Genomic DNA, 21525 nt, shown 5'->3' on the forward strand with positions numbered 1-21525 from the left:
AATATAACTCATTGATGGTCTTCTTCTTCTTCATTCAGCTTTTCCCAGTTAAGGGTCACCACAGCGGATCACCTGTCCGCTCATGAATGGCAGGGGAGTTTTACGGTGTCGAGTTGCCAGCCGGGCACCCAACCTTCCACAGAAGGCACACACACACACACGCACTCACACCTAGGGCCAATTTAGAGTGTCCAATCCACCTACAGCATGTCTTTGAGATACTCATTGATGGTATCTAGCACAGTTTTGGGAGTAATTGGTGGCAATATTTCATTCTTTTTTATACATATGTATTTGTAATATGTTACATCATTGTTTCCAGTGGTAAAGTTTAGGAGAGATGATATGTTTATTATTAACTCTGGTTTTATTCTTAGCTTAAAAATAGTGGTTTTATGATCTGTGTTAATCACAGAGGGTTGCAACTATTGGCAAGAAGAAAAATGGTCTTAGGTTTTTGATATGACACACAAGATATTGCCATTCCTTAATTGGATTTCATAATATGTGTTCCAAACTGTTTTGATTAACATGGTCGATTAATATATGTGCATATTTAGTTATGCTGAGTAGTTTACCCAGTCAGTGTTTGGACATTTAAACCCCCATCAGGGCTGGAGTTTAGTCAAGAACTAATCATTCTATGTTGGTGACACAAATAGTTTGTGTTTATGTTATGTCATATTATGTTTAGTATCACTGATACTGCCTTTGGTCAAATGGTGCTTCTCAGTGAAGTAAATGTATTGATGAATAACCTTCATGAATGCTATTAAAACATTTATATTTAAAGAATAGTTTACTATATGAAGAATATTTTTGAACTCAAATACTTCCAAGATGGCTAATTCTAGCTCTCCCAGTGTAAAAACAGAAAATCAGCAGAGAAAGCCAGTGGACTTATATTTCTGTGTAAATTTCAGTAACTGGCTAGTAAGTACACTGCCTGGATGCCAGGGAAAAAAGAAATAAAGATGACCTGAAGGAAAATCAGCTACAAAAGGTGAGGAAAAAACAATGACTGAGAAGAATACTGCAGCTTTTCAACAAAAAGCAGTGCAAGCTCCAGACATGACATCCAGTAATCTAGAGGAAAGTATAAGACAACTGCACACAGAACTGATTAAAATAAATGAAACACTGATAGAGTATATCAACTCAAATAACAAATGGCTGGAAAAAATGGAAGAAGCTTGAAACAGATGTTTAGATGAGGTAATAAAACTGCAAAAATCAGTGGTTGAAATGAAGAAAAGGTTGGCTAAGTATGAGAATGCTCAAGAAGAGATGTTTCAAAAAATAATAAAATTAGAGGACAGAGCACATAGGTAAAACCTGAGATTTTCTGCTATACTGGAGAAGCTGGAAGGAAAAGACTGCATTAATTTTATGAAAGAACAAATAAGCAACTGGACTGGTATTCCACAGCAGGAGTTGTTAATCGAAAGGGCACATTGTGTGTATTCTCCAAATCTGGTTATGAGAAAGCAGTCTTGACCTTTAATAATAAATATGTAATCCTGCCAGCAGAGGAAGTTGATTCCGACAAAACTGTGGCAGAAGGACAAGAACGTTCGTACCACCCCCAACCCATCAGGATAACAAATCTAGTCAAAGCCATAAGGGACAATTGTCCCTACCAAGACAAAAGTTTTCTTAGAATAACACGTTTAGCATAAGCACATAGTGCACACCTCACCTCCCAACCCGTCAGAGTAAGGAATGTGGACAAAGCCAAAAGGGGCAATCGTCCCACAAAGCAGAAAGTTGATAGAATAATAGGTTCAGCATTAGCATGGATATTCTGAAGGGTACAAATAAAAAAACACAACAAATAATTTTTTTTTAAACATGCAGTAAAGTTTAAGCATTGCTGCATGGGTGTGCCCATTGCTTAGCTACGCTTAGTCTAGCTTAAACAGCACAAGAAGTTAAATAGCAAGAGACATCCAACATGAGCAGTATTGCAATAGTGAACTGGTTAGAGCGTATACTTTGTAAGCAGCCATTCCTGGTTCAATCCCCACTGCAATCAGTTTGCATTTTACATGTAAAATCAGTACATAAACATTGTTTTAATAATTATCTACTAAAATAACATATATTTGTTAACCAGAGTACTGTAGTTGCTCCATATGTGAGGTGTCAGTTTAATAACTATGTGAAACACCCATAAAAACACAAGTGGCCTATACAGTATAGTCACACATGAATAAATGTAATGGAAGCACATTGGGGAGTGTCAGGGACAGTAAACAAATTTGTAATATGTAATGAATGATGAATCAATCCCATACAGCAGATAGTTTATAAAATAAAAAATAAGCAATGCTAAGCATTGCACAGCTTTGCTGACTGGGTGTAAGCATTGTGTACATATGAATACTAAGCAATGAATAGCCCAGCTAAGTGGATTTTCCCATTGCAAGCAATGCTGAACCTGCCCCTTTAAGCACTGCCAACCTTAGCTAAACAGGTTTGCCCATAGTTTAGTTTAGCTCAGCATATTCAAAACCATCCAGTCACGACAAAGGGCAGGAAATCAGCCATATTTAAACCCCATAGGTGGGAATACAACTCATAACTGGTTGCAGCTTCCCACTCTAGGTATGTAGACATGTAGCATTCACAAACATCTGATATCAGAATAGTACTGTTGTGTCAACCACTATTTTTTTCACACTGTGCTACATAAAAATATGTCTAGGAATGTCTGTATAAGACTGTTGTAATTACAAGGTCAGATTGTACAACCAAGAGAGACTTAGAAAGAAAACACCAAAGGAATAGACAGCAATATCCAAATAGCACACTCTGATGGAGCTTAAATTGTTGTATTTTTAGCAGACACAGCCATGGTTCGAATCCTGGGAGTGGTGGTAAGCTGTATGCATAATCATACCACTCTACTGCACAGATGTTTGCAGAATGTCCAGATAATTGGCTCATATTTTCTGCCTGTTCCTCTGTCCCCCTGGCAAATCATTAGGATGATGTCAGAATTGTAGTCACTAAATAATGACATGCATTTAATTTTCAGACCTCAAAACCTTCAGAAAATGTATATTAAAACAAATCATGTTACTCTAGCAACTCTCCAAGTTTATGAGAGCAATATTCAAAATATCTGCCAATTTGAATCCCCATGTTGTTAAGCTTTGTCCAGAGTGTGTGCATTAAGAGATTGAGAAGTATGTGCATAATGTTAACTCGGAATCTGGGAATATGTGTAGAAACAGTCAGGTAGTGTTAACAAGCATTCCCTACACAGGTCTACCAGGTAAGATATGTAGAATTTAGCTGTAGGACAGTTGAAGTATACACTGTGTACAAACATACCACTGCCCAAACCAAGGCCATAGGGTATTGTAATAATACCTGTAGAGTAATGATTAGAGAAACGATCATTAAAGTTGTAAGTACTGCAGGGATATATAAGTTAATTGACATCTCTCACTCCCCCCCAGCACATCTGCAACAATAATCTAAACACACAAATCAATGGGTATGTTTACACCAAACCTACTGTTGGGACATATGTCTTATTGTTCAACAAATATTGAAATGTGTTTCTATTAATGTCCCATGTTGAAATACTATCATTGGTGGCCTGTTGCTATCAGTGTAACCTGTATGCCATTGTAATGGCCACTGTGGTTCCATATATGCATGTGTACTGTTTGCTATGCAAGTGTTCCAAATCTGGTGTTTGGGGTTAATGGGAATATCTGTGCATGCTGTTATAACTAATCCTGGATTGTGTTGACTATTACTAACCCATATATGTTCTAAAACTGCAACATCATAGCACTTTTGGGAAGGCCGGTCCCATCTGACCCACCTCTCCCATCTCATCTGGCTGTGGCACCGAGCCCCAGCACATCTGGGACCCACACTGGGACCACCTCATCCGCTGGTCCGACACCACCTTCGGGTGGGACCGCCTCAGGGTATGTGACTCATCCCCCCGGCAGCAGGCGCGGACAGGATTCTGTCACCTGAAGTCAGGTTTGGGGATTGGTGCATAGTGAGTTCCGAAGGGAGTTTGGAGATCTGCTAAGCGAGCTTGAGGGCTGCGTGGTGCATTTAGAGGGTCAGCCTGCCCCTCCTGCTCAGCCCCCAGCACAGCCACCTTCGGGGCCATGAAGGTGCAGTGGTGACTGTCCATGGGTGGGGACCTCAGTCCCACTGTTTCCATTTGGGGGCTCATGGGCTTCTGATTTCCAAACACCCCTCCCCATCCAAAGTGTTTACCCCCCACATGTGTCATATACCGCCTTTGTATGCTGTCTTGTCTGTCTTCCTACCCAACCTACCTCCCCAAATATACCTATTATCCTTCTCCAACATCCCACTCTCACCTTAAAAAAAAGGGCAATTTGTTCCCAAAAAACAAAGTTTCGCCCCATACATAGCTGTCCATTTTGCACACGTGTCCACTGGACACATGTAATCTGGTCTGAGTGGCTTTACAACACATTATTGTTGTTCTCACCCCTCTCTCAGGGGTTTGAGTGTCCAAATTTACCTCCAAATTCAGTATATATGCACAGCTGTTGCTGTAGAAGAAATGGACAGCTATGGACCTTCCCTACACCCGTCCTACACATCTCTAGCTACTTTCCCTATTGTCTTTCCCTTTTTGTGCCCCCTTTTTCACCACTTTCCTATCACCCCTTTTTTCTTTTTTAAAAATTAGCACTGGAGTAAGCAGGAGTAAACACTTTTAAGCAGTAGTAAGCAGGTTTAAGACTGTTTGTGTGGAGCTAAGCAGAGCCTACACAGATTAAGCACTTTCAGGCTGTCTGTAAGCATATTTAACTGGAAATTAGCATTGCTTACCTCTGTGCAAACCCACGCAAACCTGCTTACAACTGCTTAAAAGTGCCTTAATCACTCTGTATCCAACAGCCCTTGTTCTGCCCAGCAACAAAATAATCAGCCCTTCCAAGTCTCGAACACAGGACCCTGCACCCTATAGGCACAGCAAGTTACCACTAAACCATTTGAGCTGTAGATAAGTGTGATGTTTTCTAAAACATATCATGCAGCACAGTCATTCAACAGTAGGGAAAATGTATTTATATATGTATATGTGTATATATATATATATATATATATATATATATAGAGAGAGAGAGAGAGAGAGACATACATGTCAATATATATGTCTGCATGTATTGCATTTGGACATTGGATCCACACTCTGAACCTCTCACTGCAAAACATCTGACCAAAGGCACTGTAAATGGGGGTGAAGGGACCCAAAATAGGGATCTATTGTAATTATTGCCATTATCCCTTCCTCCACAGCTGAACTGATCTGCCTTGCAACAAAATAACCAGCACTTGCAAGTCTTAAACCCAGGACCCCACACAACATAGCCACAACAAGTTACCTGTAAGCCATCTCAGCTGTAAGATGGGATGATTTCTCTAACATATCATGCAGAACAGTCAGTCTACCATAGGGAATGTACAGTGTGGAAGCACTAAACATTCTAATGATACATATACGCGCACACATATATACATATACATGACTATATATATATAGAGGATACACAGCAGCATATCAAACAGCCATTATTCCTACAGTTGCCACCTTTTCAAATGAACAGTGTCGGATTCTTTCCTACAAATGAGAATTATTGCATGAAACATATACCCACACACAATGCAAATGACATGACACCACACACAGTTGCATACATAGAAATGTTTATTTGTGTACTATTTCAGTTGTTTATGCCATTTCTTATAGCATTTAGGTGTTTGAAATACATAACTGATTAATGCAACTCTCAAAGAAAATATATGATACAGTAATTTGCAAAACATAACATACTTTGCTGTCTAGGCTAAAGCCTTCAAGTAGTACAACAGTAAAAAACACACTTGCCTTGAAGATAAGAATCAATCAACATTTAATTACAGATGTAGTTCAACAGCCTACAATTACACTCTGTACTCAACCCCTAGGGGGGAAGGTATTAGTTATCACAATGCAAATGTATCTGTTACATAACAATGCTTAACTTAAAACGTCATTATCACACTGACAAACAGAACTGTGTGTAGGATAGTAAGTTCTAGCCCACCACTGTTCCCATGGTGAAACATATGAAAATGTACAGCCATATACCTTAATGTTTCTTATTACTGTTATCCCTCACATGTTATAACAGCCTAGGTTAAAACATTTAATACCCACCCCCCTTAAAATGTCTTACAAGGGCATATAACAGTGTTCTCCATACACTGACTTCCAGACTATACAGGGTCACACATGTTTTGTCCAGCTGTAGCCCTTATGTATATGGACCCTACCCCACAATTAGTGTGGGAGTCCACAACATCACTGGAATGATAGCAGGAATGTCAGCACTAAGTAATGATAGACCATTACCTATCAACCTCTTACTGCATGGCATCTGGACAAAGCCTGGTGTATAGGTGGAGGACAGAGGCTGAAACAAAAGGCCATATTTGAAATATTGCTGTTATACACTGTGAAAGTTGCTGGTGTTACAGGATTGGTTGCAACATACCCTTACTCAGGAATATGAAGTCAGAAACACAAATGGGTTTTGCCATGTACTGATAACAATCAACAAAGAGAATGCCACTGATATGTCAGGGACAAGATATGTGTGGGGAACAGACAAAACATAACAGCCAATCCTGTGGCTATCATGTGGATAGGCCCACATTTGAGAGCTATGCAGACAGACTGCATTTCATGCAAAACTAGCATGTACACGCAAACTCTATAAAACTAGCAGTATTCAATGCATATAACAGCAATACTCACACACTGTCCCTAGGTCTGGAACCTTATACAAATATGTAGTTGGCCTGTGTCCACAAGTCCTGATGTAAGAAGTATTGCTACCTGCTGTCTGTAACACTGATATCCACACACAGGAAGGATGTCTTCCATACAGGAAAAGTAAAGGGACAACACCCACATGATGTAGTCATTTATAGTAGTGGGTTTCTATGACATTGGCTATTGGAAGACTACACAGCTGCCTGCATGCAATTGGCAAGTGGGGAACACCAACTGATGCCACGGCCATCACCTGATCATGAGCATCACCTACAAATGCCATGCTGCAACCTATTCAAACCAGCTCGATTCCTGTAGTGGAGAAAGAGAAATAAAAAAAGGAAAAACAAAAATAATACTAAAAAAAAAAAACAAAACAAACCAAACAAGGAAGACATCAACGGGAACACAGAAGAGAGCATAATAATAAAATGTGTATGTGAAACATGTCAGCATGTAATTGAATATAGTACTTGATCTTTAATAATAGGATAGATGATTTTGAAAGATTTATATGTGCCATCAAGACTTGTTGTAATGATGTCTGTGACAGCCTTGCCCTGGCCCAGCAATCAAGGAGCCTCAATCCTTACCACTAACACCAAGGAGGACGTCTCATAGAAGAGGAAAGGATAACAAATACACACAGTAAAGTACAATTTCCCTTAAGTGCACACAGAGATCACAGTCAGTCTGGGGCTGGTTGCGCCCTTGCTCCCCAGGTCCCCAATAAGACTCCCCACTGGCACAGGTATAGGGTCCAGATCTCAGCCTAGCTGGCAAGCTAACCTCCAATACCCTCTCTGTCCCACCACTGCTTTGTGTCCCTGCCCAGGTAGCTGACACACCACACACACTTTGAGATAAGTATTTATACAACTTCACAGACACTCCTGGGAAAGGCTGACACAGATTCTCCAGCTGTGCCCCTTTACCCAGACTATACAGTAGTTATTTCTGCCACCACCAGCTAACTTATCAGCTACCCAAAGGCCCTTAAAAGGGTGTCCAATTATTACTGTGCAATATTATTTTCCAATTGGTAATGTGACTAATCAGTCTAAGGCCTATTAGAGTGGCCTTGTACAATAAACTCTATAAATATGCAATATACTCTAGAGCTTACTTATCTCTACACAAACCAGCCACAGGTAAAAAGTTTTAAAATATTTAATAATAAATAAAAAACACAAGACAATACTACTAACACCACAGCGATAGCTAAGAGTTCAGAGATCACATAGAAACTTAAAACAATACAGTAGGAAAGTTCTGATATAACAGAAAAACACTTAGTCTAGCTTTCTTCTAAGTTTGTAGCTATTACTACAAGAAAACATATGTCTAAGATACTACTTACATAAAGAGAGCATAAGGCAGTGCTGAAAGTTGGATATCAAGATCAAAATGCTTATAATCTCTCTCTGAGCAATAGTTTTTAAAATCACTAACACATTTCTGCTGGGCCCTCCCAGATTACATAATTTTGACACTTAAGTTTTCCCGATATACACATTACATCATTTTGACACTTAGTCTGGCATTCTCAGGCCAAAAGGCTGCATTATTTAACAAACTAACACCTGCTCAGGAAACCACAACAATAAACGACATTTCACATGTACACATTAGCAATTATTCCTTAAGTTAAGACAATAGAAAGAATGTGTTCAGTTAGCCTCTTTGGCACCACTGTTTAGATCAAAAGGGTATACGAGACATAATTTTAACTTCAAAAGAACAGATGAAATGCTTGGCTTAGTTTTCCTTACAGCAGATGGCAATGTTGCTACAATCTTGAAGTTCACATTTTACAGTATTTTCTTTCATTTAAGAACACAAGCCTGTATTTTACATTTATATTTACAAATGATAGAATTATGTATCAAATTCTATTTGACTAGGCTGGCAGCCTTCGCCTGTCTTTCCCCAATCTTCAGATTCCCCCCACCCCGGAGAACTCAAGCTAGTTTTTCAAGTGACCCTTGATAAACACCGCTTGAGAGGGTTAGGTCTATCTGGGTGTACCTCACCCCATTCCCTGTCTTGAGAGCCCATCTGCATTGACATTGCTAATCCCACTGTGGTACTGCACTGACATAGCATATGCTTGCAACCCCAGGCTCCATCTTAGCAACTTGGCATTTTGCTGGCTGGCTCTGTTTAACCATATTAGGGGGTTGTGATCTGTCATTATAGTGAATTTTCTTCCATACAGATAAGGCTGAAGTTTCTACAGTGCCCACACTATGGCTAGACATTCCTTTTCTATGGCTGCATAGCATTCCTCCCTGGGTTGGAGCCTACGACTGAGATAAACCACAGGGTGTTCTTCCCCCTCTGAAGAAATCTGGCTAAGTACAGCCCCCACCCCATGGTTTGAAGCATCCACCTGCACAACAAATTATTTGCTGTATTCTGGACTGGCTAACACAGGGGGTCCTCCCAAAGCTTCTTTAAGCTTCTGAAATGCCTGCTCACATGCTGGGGTCCACACTACCTTATCTGGCCTGTTCTTCCTTGTCAGGTCTATGAGGGGAGCAGCTATGGTCCTATAACTAGGGATGAACTTTCTGTAGTACCCTGCTGTCCCTAAGAATATCCTCACCTGCTTTTTGGTAACAGGTGCAGACCATGCCTGAATAGCTTCCACTTTGGCAGGTTCTGGCCTTATCTTACCACTCCCCACTCTATGTCCTAGGTAGGAGACCTCTGCCATACCCACCTGACATTTGCTCGGCTTAATGGTCATCCCTGCCATCTGTAGTCTGCCCAGCACCTCCCTGACATGCTGAAGGTGCTCCTGCCAGGAATGGCTGTAGATGGCAATATCATCTAGGTAAGCAAGGACAAACCCTCCTACACCTGCTTTGATATTATCCACCAGCCCCTGGAAAGTTGCTGTGGCATTCCTCATCCCAAAGGGCAACTTTGTGAACTCCTACAAGTCAAAAGGAGTTACAAAGGCTGACTTCTCTCTAGTACTGGGAGTCAAGGGCACCTTCCAGTAACCCTTGGTAAGATCAGTGGTTGTCAGATGCTTAGCCCCACCAAGCTGCTCTAAAGCTTCATCTGTCCTAGGCATGGGGTAAGCATCTGACTCAGTGTGACTATTTAATTTCCTGTAATCCACACAGAACCTGGTGCTCCCATCCTTCTTTGGCACCAGCACCACTGGCGAGGCCCAGGGACTGTTGGACTCTTGATTCACCCCTTGTTCCAACATCTCCTGTACCTCTTCCCTCAGAGTCTGTTTGACTCTCTCAGGCACCCTATAAGGGGCCTGCCTAAGAGGCCTTTGGGGTCCTGTATCCACCTGGTGCTGCACCAGGTGGGTGCACCCTGGTTTCCCAGTGAACATGTCCCCAAATTCCTGCAACACTGCTCGGATTTCTCGAACCTGCGTAGGAGATAGCTGCTGGGACTTTGCTACCCCTTCCATTGAGGTGTCAGCCCAAGCCTCACTGAGGAGATCAGTCCCCAGATCTCCCTCAGACTCCTCCTGCAATCCACTGCAAATTCTCGGCACAAGGGCCTCCCTTTCATGGTAAGGATTCGTCATGTTAACATGGAACAATTTGTGCCCCTGCCGTCTGCCTAGGACTTCCACCATGTAGTTAACATCACTTACCTTTCTTACCACCTTGTAGGGTCCCTCCCAAGCTGCTTGCAGTTTGTTGTGTCTGACAGGAATGTGAACCATTACCTGCTGCCCCCACAGCATACTTTCTAGCTCGAGCATTCTTGTCATACCACACCTTTTTCTGTTGTTGGGATTCTGCCAGGTTCTCCTGGGCCAAGCCCCTGAGTTCCCTGAGCCTTGTGCCACAACAGACTCTTTGTGAGACTCACACTCACCTTCCCCCTCATCTCAAATTAAATCTAGAGGTCCACTCACCCTATGCCCGTACAGCAACTCAAAGGGTGAAACATCTGTGGATTCCTAGGGATCCTCTCTGTAAGCAAACAACAGATGGGCCAAATATTTGTCCCACTCCCTCTTAAACTGATCTGCAAATGCCTGTAGCATGGACTTGATTGTAGAGTTTAACCTCTCAACAAGACCATTAGTCTGGGGATGGTATGGGGGTGGTCTTCATGTGCTTCACCCCACAGGACTTCCACAGACAAGCCTGCAGGTCTGACATGAAATTGGCACATCTGTCAGACAGTATTTCTTTTGGGAAACCCACCCTGCTGAAAATCTGTAACAAAGCATTTGCCACCTTCTATGCCTCAATGGAGGACAAAGCCACTTCCTCAGGGTATCGTGTAGCATACTCCACTACCACTAGGATATACTTTTTCCCTGTGGAACTTGGGGTACTCAGAGGACCCACAGTATCCATAGCTACCCTCTGAAATTGCTCCTCAGTCACAGGCAAAGGCATCAAAGGTGCTCACAGATCCTGCAGTACCCTGTTACATCTCTGGAAATTCCAGGCCAATAGAAGTTTTGCATAATATGCCTCTTTGTACGTTTTATGCCCATATGACCCGCAAAGGGAATATCATGGGCTATGGCTAGAAGCGCTAGACCGTAGGCTCTAGGCACTACCAACTGCTGTACTCTCACCTTCTAGCCCTCCCTCAGGGGTCCACTCTCTGTATAGTAGCCCTTTGTCCCAGTATAGGGATTCCCCCTTCCCTTGAGAATCAGGTGCCTCCCTAGCTACCTGCTTCAGGCCTTGCAATGTAGGGTCTGAGAGCTGAGCCTGTCAACTCTCTCCTTGTAACCCTTCCCAGCTCCCCTTCAACAGGAAGTCTGGCATCCTCTGACAGTGGTGACTCACTGTCAGCCTGGGTACTACTACTCACCTCTACCTTTGCAGTCACTCTGTCCAAGAGAACATCAGTACCCACAAGCAGCTTTGGCTAACCTTCAGTCTCACTGCTACAGCATAGCTCACTCCCTGAAGTAACCACCTCACCAGTCCTGGCTACAAGTATGCAGTCTGTCTGGGTCTCCCCCAGGCTACCAGACCCACATGCTTGTCTCCTAGCCTTACTGCGTGTAACTGCATAAGTACATAGTACTACCTCATCCAAATCCTTCCCTCTCAGGACATCTGCAGGATGGTAGTTCCGTACCCCTGTTGTCTCAAGACAACCTACTATTGGCAGTGTCTTTCCCACTTACTAGCTTCCTCAGCTTTGGTTCCCCACCTTGCCTTCATGGACACCTGTATGCCACATGGCCCCACTGTTTGCAATCAAAACATTTAACCCTAGCTCCTGGACATGCACCTGGACTAGTGACTTCAGATTCTGTTGAGGCAGTCTGTCCTGCCCACCATGGGTTCCTTTAGACCCATGAGCAGTACTGGGGGTCTCTTTCCTGCGCAGGGCTGCCCTGCTTGCAAGGTATAGGTCTCCCTTCTTCCCCAGCTCATCTGAAGTAGCACATTGTCTATCAGCTAACCAGATCCTCATGTCCTCAGGCAAAGTGCTAAGGGTTGTTCCCTCACCAGAAGGTCTGCCAGCCCTTCAAAAGTGGTGACCTGACATCCACTCACCCAGCTATGAAAATAAGTGCTCATTTCAGCAACATATTCACATACATTTTCATCTGCCTTGCATCTATGCTCACAAAATTTTTCCTATACATTTCAGTTGTTAGCTTAAAACATTCTAAAATACATTTTTTACAGCATTATAATCAAAACAGAGTCAGGCATTTGTGATATACAAGTTCCAGCTTTCCCATGGAGTAAGGGGGTCAGGAACCGTACCCAGAGCCTTTGGTCAACACTATACTGTTTGCATACCCTTTCAAACATGTGAATGAAACTATCAAAATTATCCCCCTCTTTAAATTGTGGAAGAAATTTACTGACCTGTTGTGCTTCTGGGGTCCAGTTACTCCCTTCCCCATTACCTCCATGACTCTGGCGAAGAGTCAGCATTTCCCTCTCATGCTTTTTCTGACGCTCCTTTTCTTCAGCTTCTATCGCCAAACACCTGGCCTCCAACTCAGGTATGTTTAGCTCCAGCTGGATTTTTTAGTCCACTGCAGAAAGGTTGAGCTATCCATTTTCTGAGGATATTGTATCTCCACTGCCAGTCTGATTGTCCTCCTGGATGCTGTTTTCTGATGCAGCTGTAACCAAGGCTGCACTCAGGTCTGCCTTAGTCAGGTTTCTATGCACCAGTCCCCTAGCCTGGCACATCTGCACCAGCTGGCTCCTTGTCAGCTTTCCATACTCCTCTTCTGACATGCTGCCTGCTCACCCTGACTAACTAAGCTAACAAAAGAAATAAAACAATTGTGATATGAACTCTGAGTATACACTGCGTGGCTGATTTAGAGTACAAAACACCTTCAGAGATCACTGTACATAAGCTACAGGATTCACTCTACCCACACCACTGCAAACCACAAGTGAGGATATCTTATCCCAACCACTGCCAACCATTATGAGGATATCTTATTCCAACCACTGCCAACTACAATGTGACGGCCGTGCCCTGGCCCAGCAATCAATGAGCCTCAATCCTTACCTCTAACACCAGGGAGGACATCTCATATAAGAGGAAAGGATAACAAATACACACAGTAAAGTACAATTTCCCTTAAGTGCACACAGAGATCACAGTCAGACTGGGGCTGGTTGCTCCCTTGCTTCCCAGGTCCCCAATAAGACTCCCCACTGGTACAGGTATAGGGTCCAGATCTCAGCCTAGCTGGCAAGCTAATCTCCAGTACCCTCTCTGTCCCACCAGTGCTTCATGTCCCTGCTCAGGTAGCTGACACACCACACACACTTTGAGATAAGTATTTAAACAACTTCACAGGCACTCCTGGGAAAGGCTGACAGAGATTTCCAGCTGTGCCCCTTCACCCAGACTATGCGGTAGTAATTTCTGCCACCACCAGCTAACTTATCAGCTACCCAAAGGCCCTTAAAAGGGTGTCCAATTATTACTGTGCAATATTATTATCCAATATGGTAATGTGACTAATCAGTCTAAGGCTTATTAGAGTGGCCTTGTACAATAAACTCGATAAATATGCAGTGTACTCTAGAGCTTACTTATCTCTACACAAACCAGTCACAGGTAAAAAGTTTTAAAATATTTAATAATAAATAATTAAAAACACAAGACAATACTACTACACCACAGTGATATCTAAGAGTTCAGAGATCACACAGAAACTTAAAACAATACAGTAGGAAAATTCTGATATAATAGAAAAACACTTAGTCTAACTTTCTTCTAAGTTCATAGCTATTACTACAAGAAAACATACTTCTAAGATACTACTTACATAAAGAGAGCATAAGGCAGTGCTGAAAGTTGGATATCAAGATCAAAATGCTTACAGTTTCTCTCTGAACAATAGTTTTTAAAATCACTAACACATTTCTGCTGGGCCCTCCCAGATTACATCATTTTGACACTTAAGTTTTCCCAGTATACGCATTACATCATTTTGGCACTTAGTCTGGCGTTCTCAGGCCAAAAGGCTACATTATTTAACAATCTAACACCTACTCAGGAAACCACAGCAATAAAAGACATTTCACATGCACACGCTAGCAATTATTCCGTAAGTTAAGACAATAGAAATAATGTCTTCAGTTAGCCTCTTCGGCACCACTATTTAGATCAAAAGGGTATACAAGACATAATTTTAACTTCAAAGGAACAGATGAAATGCTTGGCTTAGTTTTCCTTACAGCAGATGACAATGTTGCTACAATCTTGAAGTTCACATTTTACAGTGTTTTCTTTCATTTAAGAACACAAGCCTGTATTTTACATTTATATTTACAAATGATAGAATTATGTATCAAATTCTATTTGACTAAGCTGGCAGCCTTCACCCATATTTCCCCAATCTTCACAATGTCTTGCTGAACAACTGCTATGGACATAGCATCTGGACCTCTGGGCAGTGGGCCATAACTGTCATCTGTGCAGATCTGCACAGAATGTCAAGATTTACGCCATCATAGCATTTGCTCTGTTCCTCCAAACATCTATATTAGTCTGGCAAATAGCTGAAGGTGGAAGTAAGGAAGTCATGAGTTTCAGACCCCACCACCTTCAGAACAGTCATGGTAATGTGAAATGTATCATGCACAAACTTCATAGGTTTGTAATAGGCATATCTACAATCTATCTATCCCTATATATCCCCCCCCATGTTAGGCTTTGTCTACATCTGATGCTCTATTTTGTTGCAAGGCAGAACAGTTCAGCTGTGGAGGAAGGAAGTTCAAAGTGTGGATCCGATGTATGAATGCACTCTGTATATATGTGTAGACATGTATGTCTACATACATATATATATGTGTATATATATGTATATATATATATGTATATATATATATATATATATATATATATATATATATATATATATATATGTGTGTGTGTGTGTGTGTGTGTAAATACATTTTCCATAGTGTTGAATGACTGTGCTGCATGATATGTCTGAGAAAACATCACACATATCTATAGCTCAGGTGGCTAACTGGTAAATTGCTGTGGCTATGTCTACGTGGACATACAACAAGTCACAGCCACTCCCGTAGTGGCAGTACCAGCACCAGCACTGCAGGCAGGGGTGCTGTCCACACCACAACGCAGCAGGCCACATGCACGTGGTCCTGGCTGGTCCCATCAGGGACGCAGATCCAGCAGACAATTGTCATCATCAGCGGAGAGTAACATATCTGGGCTTCTTACCTGGTAGTGGCCGTGGAACCCCTGGCAGGCACAGTTCCCATGTCCATGGTTGGACATGGTGAACTGTGCACTCTGCCATGTACAGTCTGCAGCTGTCCAACAAACTCCTGTATAGGGCAGCCACATTGCTGAACTGTGTGGATACATACACACCCACATTCCAACACAGCTAGTGCACCTCCGTACCTACACACACCACATCAAATAGCCAAAACATAAAATCAGTAAATAATCAGTCTGCCAGTTTAATGTCATTGATGATGGTACTGGCAGGGTATTTGTCCTCTTCCCCAATGTAGTGCAGTTCTGGAGTTGGTAAACATAGGTGGGCTGGTGTGGGTGGCACAGCCCCCTACTTTGGAGGGTGTGGGGGTGGCTTAGAACCACACATAGTGTGATTAACAACTACTCAACCTGTTAACATAAACTGTACAGTATAACAGCAGACTAAGTGGGGGGATATGCACAACAATAATCCCAATGTGGGTGGCTGTGCCCACAACAACCACTCCCAACTATATATACCAACTCCAGTATTGCTGTACAGCTGTACAGTGGGGAAGAGGGCATTTGCACATCTACTACTAGTCTTGATGGAATGAATTTTCACAAGATGATTCCTTTGAAATGTTACCTCTTGCCAGTTACTTCTTGGACAAATGATCGCCTGGGACATGTATTTTCTGCAAACTGAAGTAGATCCCTTCACATACACACACACACTTACTTGGCAACACTGAGAGTAGAACCCCTATCTAGGTACTTATTGCTTCTAATGTGTTTGGCCTTAATTGCACACACCACAGAGCTTTTAGGATGAGGTGTGTCCTGAGTTTCTTGTTAGGTGAAGAACATCACCAGGCCTTGTACAGTATGGTAATGGGGAATGTACTGGGTGTTAATGAACAATACATAGTATGACATACTGTCATAGACACACTGACAAACACATAACAGTCATAGACACATCTGACAGACCTGGGTTTAGCAGTGCTAACTACCTTGTCAGTGAGTCCATTCTGTTACAGAGAATTTGCACACAGCACATGCATCATAGACCTGGATAGTGTAATCAGTTACCTGTATGGTTGATGGTGACAGCGGTCCTCATACAGTGGACCTTGGGACATGTATTCGGGGTACCATGGTGTAAAGACAGTATACCCAGCACCCACACCCCACACTGGATATTGTACTCACTGAAACCCATTATATTGCTCTGACATACCCACAATCACACATTGAGCAGGACTGCAATACAATCCCTTGTCTATCTAATCTGTGCTACTACAGGGATATACATTTATTGCACATGCCACAGGGACAGTAGAGTGAGGGTTTGTCTTAGCTCTCCTAATGTCAGCAACATTACTATCCCTTATAATGTATGGCAAGGTTTATTGTATTTGGAGAATGTGGCCTCAGAATACTGTCTCCTACAAATATACACACTCACACACATACACACACTTGCCAGGACTCAGAGGGTAACCCACACCTATCTACCCATTTGTAGAACAGTGTTATGCTGGTACTGTAAGCTCCAGGTAGCCCATAGGGTGAAGAGTGTAACAAGGTACATTTAACATCAATTACAGCAGCAGCCATTTCTAAGTATGGAAATGGAGTGTAGTGGGTGAGAAGGCCCTCAGGGTATTGTCAACTACAACTTTACAAACACACAGACACTGTTATTCTCAGTAATGCACACTTACACATTTGTCCGTACTGGGGTCCATAGGTGCAGGTGTTCCTAGGTGTGTACCAGGCTAATGTTCATGGAGAGATGAGAAGAGTAGGGCATGTGGGTACACTGGTATCATGCCACCTGACATTTGTCAGCAGGCCATCTATCAACCGATGCCACTTGCGTGATCCCTAGGGTAAGAGTTAAATTCAACATCCATTCATCTAGTTTTCTCTTGCAGAGGGCCACTGAGGTGCTACAATTGACATGTATGCAACATATATTACATAACATGGCCAGTGTTTGGGTTAGAGACCTGTACCCAAGCATGCTCTGTTGACTGTGGTAGTCTGGTTGAGGTATCCATGGCATGTGTTGCATACAGGGTGGGGTTTCCTAGCTGTGGCATTCATAACACAGCTGGGCAGACATGTCAGTGTCAGTCAATCATAGATTGCCTGTAAGCAGCCAAGATGGATACCTGACATCTGCACATCTGTACAGAGGACATACAGAAATCAGCTAGCCAACAGGTTATACATTAGCATGACAACACCACCACACTAAAATAAATGAACAACTAGGATTCGAATGAAGTACAAACCACTCAGTAAAAAGCTGTTTTAATTCTAGCGCCTCTGTGAAAACACCTTCTCGGAATCAGGTTATGCATTAGGTTGAATGTTTTGACAGATAGACGTCTGACACTGATAAGTATGCCATTACTACATGTCAGCAGCCCTCAATGACATGTCCTAAACACATAGTAGTCTACAGTTAATATCCACATATCAGATCAATATCCAGTAGCAGATACTTAATAACATACAGCTCACACACCAAGAACATGATAGTCAGTAGAGTCCAGCTTTGCATGCAGGGGTGTATGGTTCCAGTACTACAATCTGCAATCTACTCTTACTTGGAAAAGCACTGTTAAAAGTAGTAACATAATGACACAATACATGCAAGTGTGACTGCATATAACCTGGGATACTACCCATGTATGAAACACATACAAAGAGAAAAGATTGTTGTACTAGCCATGTATAGTTAGGTGTCCCATACAGTATACTCACACCCCTTGCTACTGTAACAACAGCACATAGAAGCATGTTATGTACATGGAATTAAATACACTTATTAAAAATGTCATGACCCTGCTATTTTATCACATTGGAATGTGATCACTGGTTATCAGTGCTGAGCTATACTTAGCAGGTGTAAGCATTGCTTAAATGTAAATGCTAAGCACATTTGCACACTGGTAAGTGAAGCCTACACAGTGTAAGAGCTTATTCGTTTAACTATTCATGTTTTTATATCTAAATATACACATAGCAGATAAATATGGTGGGATACATCTGGAAAGGTTTATACAATACTCATGTTTACACATAAGGATATCTCTCTCTCTCTCTCTGTAGATATACATATATATATATATATATATATATATATATATATATATATATATATATACATATACATATGTAGATATATGTATACATGTACATACACACTTATGTATTTATATATATATATATATATATATATATATATATATATATATATATATATATATATGTATATATATATATATATATATATATATATATATATATATATATATATATATATATATATATATATATATATATATATATATATATATATATATAATATATGCCCATAGCATGTAGTGGAGTCATACTTTAGTACCATAAGTCACAACCTCTTAGTGCAAGGGAATGTAATGTAATGTAAGTATTGCTGGTATAAATGTAGAATGTTGCTACAGTAACAGGAGTTGTGTCAACAGACATGTTGTGTAGGAAGTCACTTCTGATACTGACATGACACCATCAGCTAGTGACAGACATCATAAGATCATCATAGTGAAGTACCACACAAATCGCAGTAATGATCCTGTGGAATACAGCAGAAATATGACCAATAAACGTGGACAGTCTGACACAATCTGGTCAGTGCAGAGGAATACACAGACCTCCTTAGTGCAAGACGTGTGGACCAAGCCTGACAAAGGGGATGTTTACAGCCATGTAAATGGGGATATCACACAAATACTGGAATAGATAAGCTCACAAAGATGATGCATTCACACCCTCCTGTCTGTCCTAACACATTTTAACTGGAGGAGCAGAGGTCCCAAGCCCACATACTTCCCACTAGTTAGTGACATACATCGTCATAGCATCCCACTGCTTTTTCAGAAATACACAACACATATGGTGGCCAGGCAACAGTACATCTGACAAATATCTTGACATAGCATCACACTAGGTAAATACACTGAGCTGCTAGGCATGTCACAAAGCACTGTGTAAACTGTAAGACTGCCACAACACTGACCCAAGTTTCGTATGGGGGAATACACATGTATTTGCAAATATAGCAAGCAGCACAGGCCTATAACAGCATGGAGTAACAGGCACCAGTGTGAAAGTGCATACCCACAACCAATCTCAACACAGTCACATTATGGTAAGCCTAATTAATAGTACAGTATATGGACTGTGTGAACAAAACCATCCTCATATTTGCCACTCACACACTAACCCTACATATACTGGCCCAATACACAGTGTAGTCTGATGCCTGACTGTGGTATGGGACATATCTCAGTCTGGCCCTACAAACATATACGCTGATAGGGTACTAGAAACTGGAGCAGCATGCAACATCGAATAGAACTGGACCAAGAACACTGACATCTACCACAGTCTGTACACAGGCCAAGTAACATATTCACAATACACTGCTACACAGTACTGACACTCTGTCAACAGTCACCATAAGTACACAGACCTCACTACTGTACAGACTACAACAGAATGTCCAGGTTTTGTCCTCATATATAAGGCTTACTATACATAACATGGCTTGCAGTCTGATTAAATAATGATATACTGTACATATGTACCTCTTACTGCATGACATATGGACAAAGGGTGACAGACTTGGGTGACAGAGGCACAAACACAGGGCCAATATTGACATATTGTTGTGATAAACTGAGAAAATTTCTGGTGTAACAGAGTTTGTTGTGACATATCTCTTCTGAGGGGTATGAAGTCAGTTACTCACATAGATGTCACCATGTACTGACTGCAATCATCAGAGTATGCTACTGCATTTCTAAAGATAGGAAATGTGCGAGTAGCACACCACACCACAGCTAAGACTCCAAACTCTGACCAGTCTGCAGATGGCCCTACAGGTGAGAGTTTCCTCAACCACATAACACTGTCATGCCAAACTTTAAATCGTGTAGAATAGCCATATCCACACAAAACCTGTTAAACCAACAATCTGATGTTGTTAATCTTCATTCATTCCTTACTGATGGGTTATCGGTTCCATCCTCAAAACCGAGCTGGCCTCATACTAAGCTTGTGTCAGCCAAAAACTCTTGAGCCAAGATCCTACCCAGAATGCTCTGCTCCCTGTAACCTCAGATTTCATTTGCCGCATTGCTGTACAGCCATGTCAAGCCACTCTCTCTCAGCTAAGTGGACAATTTTTTGAAGTTTTTGTATTGTTAGTGTTTAAAAAGTTTTCAATCAGTTACTATCTCTATCCTCCTACCCTATCGGAACTTTAAGAGTCTCTCCCTATAATTTTCAATTCCCCTTTTCTTACTTTTGAGGTAATTCTCCATTACCATCATTGATAATCCTTCTTCTCTCCCTTTCTTACCCTTCTGAGTAGCTTTCTTTACTTCTTGGTAGTGTCATTCTTCTCCCTTCATATTATTTTGTCAGATAAGAAAAGTAGTGTTGGTTTCAAACAATGTTCGGAATACGTCCGTAAGTTACTGCTTTCTAATGGCCCTGACTTATGTGTCTATTGCTTGAATGTTTCCCACCTTTCAGTGGACCCCCCCCCCCGCCGTGTGGGATTTGACCAGGACTCTAAATGAAAGAAAGAATAAATTATTTCTAAAAGGCCTCCTTAAAACTCCTTTCTGCGAGGCTATCTCTGGGTCAGAGGGCTCACCCCCTCTGCTAAACCCCGTAAGAGGTGTTCTTCTTCCTCCTCGAGGTCGATCACTTCATCACCCTCTGGAGATTGCAAGGAGTCGACGCATAAAAAGTTAAACATTTTCGTGCCCCGCGCTGCCATCTGTGGTCCTTTTGGCCTCAGCCTTGGCACCGTCCCAGTTGATTCTCACTCCAGCTATGTCTTCTTTATCGCCACCGACACCAGAGTTCTCAGTGCAGACACTTATGGGTCAGAGAGTTTTGTCGCAGCCATTATTGGCACCATCTCTACAGGTACAGTCTCC

At 41.8% G+C, this 21525-nt stretch overlaps 1 protein-coding gene across 1 annotated transcript in view; it reads left to right on the plus strand.

The window, feature by feature from the left end:
- CDKL4 (cyclin dependent kinase like 4) overlaps nt 1-21525 on the plus strand; it is a 1070656-nt gene that overhangs the window by 1010034 nt on the left and 39097 nt on the right. The window lies entirely within an intron of this gene.

The sequence above is a fragment of the Protopterus annectens genome, chromosome 1.part2 (genome assembly GCF_019279795.1).
Source record: "Protopterus annectens isolate FY-2018-M chromosome 1.part2, PAN1.0, whole genome shotgun sequence".
Lineage (NCBI taxonomy): Eukaryota > Metazoa > Chordata > Ceratodontiformes > Protopteridae > Protopterus > Protopterus annectens.